Below are 11,329 nucleotides of genomic sequence, written 5' to 3'. Positions count from 1 at the left end.
ACATATCATAATAATTACTTACCAAGTACTTTATGTTGGATTTTCACTAAGTTTGGCAGAAAAAATCTTTATAAAACAACTTACTATAGTTAAATCTATCTTTTTATTTATACTTTGGTTCTTCCGCTACAGCCCACCATGAAAGCTGGGATGCCCACTAGTGGGTGATAGTGACCAGGTTGACTACCACTGGCATAACCTATGACACATTTTTCTGTCTTGTATCTAGTTGGCCATATCATGCTTCTAAAATTCAGCTTTTTTCCAATTATTTGTTATTGAGCTAACTGAAATTAAAATATAAAAAATATGACATTTAGGAGAAAGAGAAAATAGAATAGAAAGTTTCAGCTTAATTTTTTTCCAAGTTTTCATTGCTAGTGTCTAATTGCACTAGCAATCAGAAACATTATTTCCTTCTTTATTCATTAATTTCCCCATGTATAAGACACTTCTATGTATAAGATGCACCTTAATTTTGGGGCCCGAAATTTGGAAAAATAATGTATTACTTAAAGTTATTGACCTCAGGTTTTATTTATCATAAAATCACCTCCTCATCACTGTCAAATCTTCCATTCATTAGCTTGTCCTCATCTGTGTCTGATGATGAATCACTGTTTTCAACAATGAACCCAGAAACAAGCACGAAAAAGCAGGAAATGCAAGTAAAAGAATCTGCAACCACTGTACAAGACACACCCTGTTTTTAGACCCCAAAGTTTTTGAAAAAGTTGTGCATCTTATACATGGGAAAACATGGTAGGTAATAATGCATTTAGCTTAGCCATGAGCTGGACATTGTCTTATGTTTGTAGTCTACCTATGCTAAAAGATTTTTACACATTATCTTATTTAATCTACATGACAGTCTTATTATTTAATTTTTGTTATCCTATCAACATAGTTTTTAATTTTAAATGTGAATACACAATTTTTTAAAGATGGTAAATAATCAGGTAGAATGTCTCACTTGCAGAGCAAAAATACAAATAGATAAAAACCATAAAGAAAAAGTAAAAGACTTGGAGGACAAATCTAAGAGACTCAAGCGTTTAAAAAATCAGAGTTCCAAAGGCTAGAACAACAACAAAAAGTGAAGATTAAAGACATAATAGAAGAAATTTCCCTGACCTAAAGAAATGCATAAGTCTACAAGATAGAGGGGGAAACAGACATTTTGAGCAACAAAATGGTGTAATAGAACAATACTGAAATTATCTGTCATTAGTATGAGGCTTTTGAAAAGAAGGTACATTCTCACTCATCACCTTACTGTAAAGGGATGTATTAAATATGTTTATTTTAATTAAAAAATATCATGATAACCTTTTGGTGGCAGTCACTTGCTGTCTCAAAAAATCTCAACAAATTTAGAATATATTTCTTTCTGTAAAAGAAAAATTATTAAAAAATTAAAGGACTTGGTCATATCATAAACCTTTTATAAAGATTATTTTCAGTCACTTCCTCTTTCATAACTACAATTAAAATGCTATAGTTTAGAAAAAAATAGAAAATATAAAGAGGCAAATAAATTTTAAAGGAATTATAATGATAGCCAATTTCCCTCCCACCTTGTCAATTATTCACATCCTCCCTATATATTTACATTTGTCATATCTATTTCCTTTTATAATGGACACTGAGGGAACTGCCTTCCTTCCCCAAACTTTTTTCCTCAAGTATATACAACTTAATATATGATGCAAGTTACATTTCAACTTATTGGAAAAAGAATAATTTACATAATACTATTGATTTAATTGGCCATTCATCTGGAGGAAGCCAAAACTAAATATAAAAATAAAACTAAAATATTTTTTTAAAGAAGATTATTCATTAATTGGGAGTTGGGGAGAAATTTGGAATAAAAATTAAAAAAATAAAAATCCAGAAAAGACTGTACAGACATAATTAAACATGTACACTATTAAATGTTTTTAGTGTAAAGATATTATAAATCAAAGAAAGAAGATAAACAAGAAATAAAGAGACATATATTAGTAACATATCTAAGAGCCAAAAGGTTAATATAAAAGAGCTCCTAAAAATTATTGTTTGTAAAAGAACAAGTCAATATGAAAGTAGGAAAAGGAAAGTAGCATATAATCCACAAAAGAGAAAATCCAAGTGGCAACATATTTAAGATGTGTAACATTTTTTACATAATCTGGTTAATAAAACTAAAAATATAGGATCCTGTGATCAAATTATTTAACTTATGGTAATTTGTTCTATATGAATATAACCAATAGTACATATATAGACTAGGATGATAATTGAATCCTTGTGCATAGTGAGGGGAAAATGGTGTGATGACTGTCTAACAGGAGAATAGTTGGACAAATGGCAGTACAAACACCTATGACTTTTTATCTAAATCTTTAAAAAACAAGTTAAATCACTACCTGTTGACTAGAGGAATAATCACAATCAATGTACTATTAAACAAGAAAAGTACATTTCAGTTTGTATAATACAATTCCATTCACAACAAACAAACAAATATAGCTATATTTTTAAACCTATTCTTGTAGCTTTGTATACAAGAATATATATAAGAATGTATATATATGTTGTATATATTTTATATATATTTATGTGTAAACATAGAGCAAAGCTGTAGAAATGCATATCTGGCTATAAATATTCGTTACTTCACAGAAAAAACAAGGATTTGATGATGGTGGGAGTCAGAATAGATATTATATGCAAATTATTGTTTTTACATCATACATCTTGGATTGTTTCTGTGTTTAACATAAGCATGTATTATTTTGTAATTAAGAAAACAAAATAAAAACATGGGAATGGGCAGTACCTTGGGCTCTTTATAGGCCATTCCAACATGGGTTAAAAAGGAATTTATTAATCTTCTGGAACAATCCTAAAACTTTCAACCCAATAAACAATCTAGAACACAACAACTTTCTGCTAAAAAAAAAAAATGTTTAGGTTTAAGTTAATTTTTATTCCCAAGAAAAGCTAAGAATATAATACAGTTGGTTCGTCATGAATGAATATAACTGGACTTAGTTTCAACTAAGAACATAGGTAGTCAACTAAAATCTCCTTCTTCTGCAAGTCATGTAAGTGTCAATAAAAAATACAACTCAGCAAATATATGGCCTACATATATGTATTATATGATTTGCAGTGTGCTAGGTAGTGATCATGCACAAATGGAAAAGACTTGATATTTACTCTGAACAAACTCAGTCCGCCAAAGGGAAAAGGAGGCAATTAATTCTACCTACTGCAATTACAAAGAATACAGTAAGCATAGGAACATCTATGAGGTATAATTAATTATCTTGGGAAAAGATAGCCTGCAAGGTTTAACAGGTGTTTAGAAAGTCAACCAGTATTTCGGGATGAATGATAAAAATCGACAGACAAGAGAAGAGGATTTTCTGTGTATATTTGAGAAGTATCTAGCAGCCCAGTGACTACAACACAGGGTATGTGGCGAGTGTCAAAATATGAAGTTGCCAAGCCAGTTCATTATGGTTTCTTTTGTTAAGGAATGTGAATTGTAGCCTACAGGAGAGTAGTTCTCAAACTTTAGTATACATTGTAATATCCTAAACATGCTTATTATAGCTCAGGTTCCTAGAATCTAACCTGGGACCCAGGAACCTGCATGCTAATACTCAGGTGCTGCTGATATTGAGAAACAATGCTGTAAACTTAGAGAAATAATTAAAAAATTTTAATTAGAATGATGACATTATCAGACTTACCTATGTTTAAGTGGCTAACTCTGGCATCAGTGTAAAAAACGGATTAGAACTGTGGACTGGGTGCAGAGAGAATTAGGTAAGGATATTCAGAAACCATTATCAGAGTGTAGTTAAAAGGTGATAAAAAACATGAATTAGGGCACCAGCAATGGATACAGAAATTGAAGGCAGTGTTAAAGAACACCAGAAATTGAAAGAGCAAGACTGTTAAGCAATTGAAAGTTGATCAGAGGCAGGGTGAAGAAAAGAGGAAAGAGAAAAACAAAAACAGATATTCCACTGTCCTAGGACAAAATTAGTTGTTCTAAGGCCATCATAGTGAATAATGTTAAAATCATTAATCAAAAAATGGCAACTTCCTTCTGTGAATAAACTTTTTGAAAGTCACCCAATTAATCTGACACAAGGAGCTATGCTTCTTCTATTGCTGACTTCAACCTACTCCTACTGCTGAAAGTCTTCCAAATTCTGAAATCCATGCTTCCCCAGAAACCTGTTAATTTCTTCTCAGGCCTTGTCCAAATGTCTGCTTTACTAAGGGAAATTGCCTTGCCATCATCACTCCCTCATTCAGAGACAGCATGACTGTCTAACAACAAAGAATTGGTTGAATAAATGGTAGTACATCCATACTAGAAGATTTTATTTAGTTCTTATCTAACTAATAAATCTCCAATAAATTTACCTGTTTGTTTTAGTTATTGTTTGGTCATTTCCTCCTTCAATAGGAAAAAATCAATGTAGAAAGTAAAGGGAGCTAACATTTATTGAGTGATGGCTATAAGTCAGGCATTTTAATGTTCATTTATTTGTTTTTTAAACTCTGGAAAGTATTATCATTACTATTTTGCCAGTGAGAAACTGAAGACTCTGGTGAAGAAACGCATGCACAATCATAAAACTGATCTGATCCTGATCTAGGACTTGACCAAAACACTTCATTTTTAAAAAATTTTATTGAATTTATTGGGGTGACATTGGTTAATAAAATTATACAGGTTTCAGATGTACAATTCTATAATACATCATCTGTATATTCCATTGTGTGTTCACCATCCAAAGTCATGTCTCCTACCATCACCATTTATCACATTTTTCCCTCTTTTACCTCTCAGGCTGCCCTTTTCCTCTATCATCATGCTCTTGTCTTTGTCTATGAAGCTTTTTTGGAGGAGGGCAGCAGCCCAAGTACTCATCCGTAGATGATGAGATAAAGATGTGGTCCATTTACGCAATGGTATACTACTCAGCTATAAAAATGAAGAAACTCCTACTTTTTGCGACAGCATAATGGACCTGGAGATTATTATGCTAAATGAAAAATGCCAGTCAGAGAAAGACAAATACCATATGATGTCACTTAAATGTGGAATCTAATGAACAAAAAAAACTATCAGACAAAATAGACACAGACTAAGATACAGACTAACAGCTGTTAGAGAGGAGGGTTTATTGAGGAATTATATAGAAAAAAATGAAGGGATTAAACAAACATACAAACAAACAAACAAACAAACAGTGAGGCTTCTGACTCCAAGTCTAAAGATTCTCCTGGATTTGAGTTTGATGAACATTAGCTGAGATAGTGAATCAAAGAAGAAAAGCAGATTTCAGGACATAGATAAAAACCTCTGTCTTGGACATGCTATTGACAGACTGATAATGTTGAAGAGAATATGAGTAATAAACAGTTGAAAATATAGATGAAATTCAGAAGAGAGGTTGAGTCAGAAATTATATATTTAGCAGAAATTGTATCTTATGCTGTTGCAAGCCATTTGAAAGTGCTAATAGAAGAGACATAAACTATGAAAGAAAGGGTAGGGTTGGGGACTCATTCTTTAAGCAGAGAACCAAAGAAAATAGTCTTATATGAAGCCAGCGGAGAAAAGGTTAAGGGAGAATGTGGTCAACAATGCTATGTTCCAGAGGATAAAATAGAATGAATATTTAATGAGGCCAATGGATTAAATAACTACCACATCTTGATTATTTCTATGAAAGTAATTTCAGTCAAGTAACAAGACTCTAATAGACTAGATTTCAATTAGTTGAAGAGCAAATAGGTGAGGAAGGAGAGACAATAAGTTTCAAAGACTTTTTCTACTTCCAGGAGTGAAAAGAAAACAGCTAAAGCAGAAAATGGTTTAGGGGAAAATAGAACTGAGGGAGTTTTTCTTGCTGTTTTTAGGATGGTAAAAAAAAAAAAGAAAAAAAAAAGAATTGATCAGATTTGTAAACAAACGTTGAGAATACCAGTGAAGAAAATACTTTAGAACTAGGCAGGAGCAGAGATGCAGGAAATAACCCTTTGTGTGTGAACACCTCTTCCCCTGTGTCATGAAGGAGAAGAACAAGGTGGCTGAAGTAATGTGTGGGTTTGCTAGTGAAGAGGAAAGAAATAACGGCTCTTATTCCTAGTAATAAAGACAATCATCTATGTCTTAAATTTTATTTAATCAGAATAGTTTTTCAAGGGAATATATATTGAATTTTGAAACAAGAGGCATTTGTATCAGCAAATTAAAATGGGAAATTGTTTGAGGAAATCTAGGTAGCATGAAGAATGGCAGGAAAAGAATTAGGGGAGTGGAAAATGGAGACCAAGGGAAAAAATGCAGAGATAAGCTTTGTGTATAGGAGCCAAGAACTTGTGAATACAGTGATAACAATCACTCTGATATTCATTATGATTTTGGACTAATTCCTTAATTTCTTCACTCCTGTGAGTTTACAGTCTCATTATTAGCTTCCCCCCCTCAAAAAAAAAAAAAAAAAAAAGAAACTATAGGCATGTCAAGTTATTGTACAGCTATTAGTAGAATGGTAATATTTGCTAATATTTGGTAATATTTCCCTCTAGAGGGAAACACACAAATTAATTGTTCACAGTTTGCAGACACACATGGTGATGAATCTGAAAGGAGCAAAGGGAGAGAAATTTACAGAAAAATATTATCTGTATAAATATGGTTTTTAAAATATATATTGGGCTTTTTTTATATTTAAGTCTGAAAAATGTTTTATTTATTTTTTTAATTTTTTTTCATTAATTTTAATGGGGAGACATTGATAAAACAGGATACATATGTTCAGAGAAAACATCTCTAGGTTATTTTGACATTTGATTATGCTGCATTCCCATCACCCAAAGTCCAATTGTCTTCCATTACCTTCTAACTGTTTTTCTTATATATTGTTTTTATTAAATCTGTTTGCTCTTATTAAATTAACTTCATTTTCATTCAGTTGACCCTATTTTACAATAGGCTGTGTCAAAATCGTTTTCGCAATTTACTTTTTCCAAATCCATTGCAGTGCATTAGGCGGGAAAATCCATTGACAAAAGGGTCATTGTAAAGATTCATCAATTCAAACTTTTAGTCAAAAGCATAATTTTTCCTAAATGGCCTAGAGCCATTAATAAATAAGAACCAGAAATAGAAAAGTGATTTACAGATAATCTGATTTAAAGCTAATTAGTTTTCCTGAATAGCCTATAAAATAGTGGTAGTCACCTGATCCTTACCGCCCACTAGTGGGTGTTCCAGCTTTCATGGTGGGTGGTAGCGGAGCAACCAAAGTATAAATAAAAAGATAGATTTAACTATAGTAAGTTGTTTTATAAAGATTTATTCTGCCAAACTTAACAAAAATCCAACATAAAGTACTTGGTAAGTAATTATTATGATATGCTTTAACTTGCTGTAACTTTGCTTTATTAATTTTATAAAGTAAAGTTACTTTCCTACTTTATAAATCACCATTACTGTGGAACCGGTGGGTGGTTAGAAAATTTTACTACTAACAGAAATACAAAAGTGGGCAGTAGGTATAAAAAGGTTGACTACCCCTGCTATAAAATGCCAATGAGTGCAAAAATTTTGCTTAAATTAGAATTCTTTGTTTAATTCAACTTAAGAGAACCTAGAAGTGGAACCCTCAGAGAACAAGTGACACTTGTTCATGAAAGTTGTGAATACATTCACTTGTTCTATGATTTGCCTTGGTTTTATAACATTTTGTATGTTATTTGTAATTTAAGTCTAAGTTTAAACAGGAAAATCCTAAGAGGTTACATATTTGAAAAAACACTGATTCAGTAATTTCAGAAAAAAATTATTTGGTGCAATGTGACTGAATTAGCAGTGGTTGTGTTTAGTTTAAAACTGTGTGACAGCTGGGCAGTTGTTAAAAAGATTAAATAATTGTTTCAGAGGAAATAATTGATTTATCTGGTTCTCTAAGTGATTATTTTAGCTATAAAAACAAAGTCAGTACTTAAGGTGTAGCTTATAACATAGAATTTTAAAGAAAAAATAGTTTTTCATATAAAGTAGAAAAGTTATATAAATATCTATGCCATCATAAGTGGGTACAAGTGATGTTCACATAAGAGATCACTTATCTGGCTACCAACTAGTTCAGTCGCTAAATATTTACTGTGTTCTCAAAATATAACAAGCACTGTTAGAGAATGAAGACTCTGATCTGGTTATCAGTCAGGGCCAGTCCCTGGGGATGCTCTGTTAGTACTGTCCATGCCAATGAATGTCATCTATTTCTTTTTTTCACAATTCCAGAAGAAATGGTTTAACTAGAGACTTGATAAGCATAAAAAATTGAATTAATTGCAAAAAGTAAAATATGATAGTCTAAACATAATTATAAATTAAATTAAAATATCAATTTGATTATTTAAATATGAACTTTAGAGTTTTTCAAGTCTCAACTCACTTATCTTTCATTTATTTCCAGGGTACTGGTAAAGCCTGAAGGAACAGCAATTGTGATCATCTCTTTATTCATTCAGGTTCTGGTCTTGATCCTGCAACTAGTTCTTCTATTTTTCTTTTTTTAAATTTAGAAAATAAATTTAATGGGGTGACATTGGTCAATAAAAGTACATAGGTTTCAGGTGAACATCTCCATGGCATTAGATCTGTTGATTGCATTGTGTGCCCATCACCCAAAGTCAACCTATTTTCTGTCACCATATATTTGTTCCCCCTTACTCTCCTTCCCCCACCCCCTCTCCCTAATAACCACTTCAGTTTTATCTATGTCCATGGGTGCCAGTTTCATATCCCACTTATGTGTGAAATCATATAGTTCTTAGCTTTTTCTTTCACTTAGAGTAATGTTCTCAAGGTCCATCCATGTTGTTGTAAATGGTAATATATTGTCATTTCCTATGGCTGAGTAGTATTCCATAGTGTATATGTACCACATCTTCTTTATTCAGTCCTCTATCGAGGGACACTTTGGTTGTTTCCATGCCTTTTCCACTGTGAATAATGCTGCGATGAACATGGGGGTGCATGTGTCTTTGCATACTAATGGTTTTGAGTTTTTTTGGTAGATACTCTGTAAAGAGATTACTGGGTCATATGGTAATTCTACTCTTAATTTTTTGAAGTACCATCATACTGTCTTCCATAATGGCTGGATCAGTTACATTCCCACCAGCAGTAAACAAGGGTTCCTTTTTCTCCACAGCCTCTCCAACATTTTGTTATTACCTGTCTTGTTGACTTTGTATATCATATTCAGAATTCAAGAATATTGAACCTGTATAATTTTATCAATCAGTGTTACCTCAATAAATTCAAGAAAAAGGAAAAAAATTCAAGGCTATTGAAATGAATACTTCTTAAACAGCTGACAATGGGACAGGCACTGTGTCGTCCCATATGAAATTATATTACATTGTGATATCCTGAGTTTTTTGACCCACCATATTGTTTATGCTAAACTCATCAATTTTTTCATTATTGAAATACCAGCTATATACAATTCTGTCTCTTTCCAAATACTCTAGGCTTAGGTGATAGATACAAATGTGGTGGTGGTGGGGTGGGGCAGTTGTTCATTTCTCTGTATGTATGCCTTATCTGTAAGAGCACAGTAGCAGCTGTTAATTTTCTTGCCATTTGTTTTATTAATATTGCCCTCTCCTCACTCTACCTAGTGCCTTTTATTTAAGTTACATCTCTTTTTTATTTTTCTTTTCACTCCTCACTTTGTTTCTCCACATCCATAGCCATAAAAAGATTTCTGCCAGATAGGTCAGATTGTTCTAGGCAGGACACTGTCTCCTGCTTCTTACAAAATCCTGACAGGGAAAAAAATCAAACAACCTTCAGGCTGCAGCTTAACAAAGCTCTTATTCAAGGTTGAATGTTATTCTCTCATGACTATTATGTATGGGTTACACTTAACAGCTTTAAAATACCTAATCAATTTAATTTTATCTTAGAATGGCAATCAACTCAAAGTTTCACCCTAAAACTGTAACTTTTATAATGGCCTAAAATTCATGGCACTAAATTGAAAACTAAGAAGAGCCAAGGAAGATGAAATCTGCAAATTTCCCAGATAAAACTGATTACTATGAAGCCATGCCAAATGTCTATTCAGTATGTGTTACAAATAAGAAGGGAGCCCATTCCAACAAGCTCATTCTGAGTAGTTTCAGAATAATGAAGAAAAATTAAAAAAAAAAGGAACATTTGACTTGAAATAGTTAAATGTTCTACGCAGAGTCATCTTCCTTTTCCCCTTCTCCTTTTCTAAAAAAAAAAAAAAAGAAAAAAGAAAAAAAATGTTGTTTAAACCTAGACTAGCAGGCCTTGGAATAACTTTGGAGACATGATATAATCATTGCCTCCAATGATGATTCTGTTCTCCAAAAAGAGAACCTCATTTATTTTTTGTTCAAAATGTATTTATTGACTACTTTGGCAATTCCTCTGATGTGCTATAGAGAAACAATGATGAGGCAAGTACAGACTCTGCTTCTGAGATGAGCTCATCCTTTGGAATCTTGTGTGAAGAGGGAAGCAATGAATGCTGGGAGCATCATTGGAGATGGCACTCAACTCAGACTTGGGAATTTGCCTACTGCTTCTCAGAGGAGATAACACCTAAGCTAAACCCTGAAAGATGAGAAGGAAATAAACTAATCCTATTCTTATTTTTTTTTTTTTCTGAAGCTGGAAACAGGGAGAGACAGTCAGACAGACTCCCTCATGCGCCCGACCAGGATCCACCCGGCACGCCCACCATGGGGCGATGCTCTGCCCACCAGGGGGCGATGCTCTGCCCATCCTGGGCGTCGCCATATTGCGACCAGAGCAACTCTAGCGCCTGAGGCAGAGGCCACAGAGCCATCCCCAGCGCCCGGGCCATCTTTGCTCCAATGGAGCCTCGGCTGCGGGAGGGGAAGAGAGAGACAGAGAGGAAGGCGCGGCGGAGGGGTGGAGAAGCAAATGGGCGCTTCTCCTATGTGCCCTGGCCGGGAATCGAACCCGGGTCTTCCGCACGCTAGGCCGACGCTCTACCGCTGAGCCAACCGGCCAGGGCTAATCCTATTCTTAAATCTTTAAGATTCCTCAACCTTGATAGTATATCCCAGACATTTTAATATAGAGATGAAAGATATAAACAAAATAATTCTTCTCTGTCCAACATCATCACCTTGATCAGCACTGATCACTTTCTTTTACTTCTTCCAAAAATAGGAACAAGAGAAAAACAAAAATAAATTTGGGAGTAAAATTGGAAATTTCTTGAACAGTTCT

At 33.4% G+C, this 11,329-nt stretch overlaps 1 non-coding gene across 1 annotated transcript; it reads right to left on the bottom strand.

Annotated features, from left to right (window-relative positions):
* Positions 1 to 11,035: 11,035 nt before the first annotated feature.
* Positions 11,036 to 11,111, bottom strand: TRNAA-AGC (transfer RNA alanine (anticodon AGC)). The gene has a single exon. It is a non-coding gene; the product is annotated as a tRNA-Ala (tRNA).
* Between the last annotated feature and the right edge of the window lie 218 nt (positions 11,112 to 11,329).

This window comes from Saccopteryx leptura, chromosome 8 (genome assembly GCF_036850995.1).
Source record: "Saccopteryx leptura isolate mSacLep1 chromosome 8, mSacLep1_pri_phased_curated, whole genome shotgun sequence".
Taxonomy (NCBI): Eukaryota; Metazoa; Chordata; class Mammalia; order Chiroptera; family Emballonuridae; genus Saccopteryx; species Saccopteryx leptura.
Note: the sequence above shows the minus strand (reverse complement) of the source record. Positions and strands in the feature narration are given on the sequence as shown.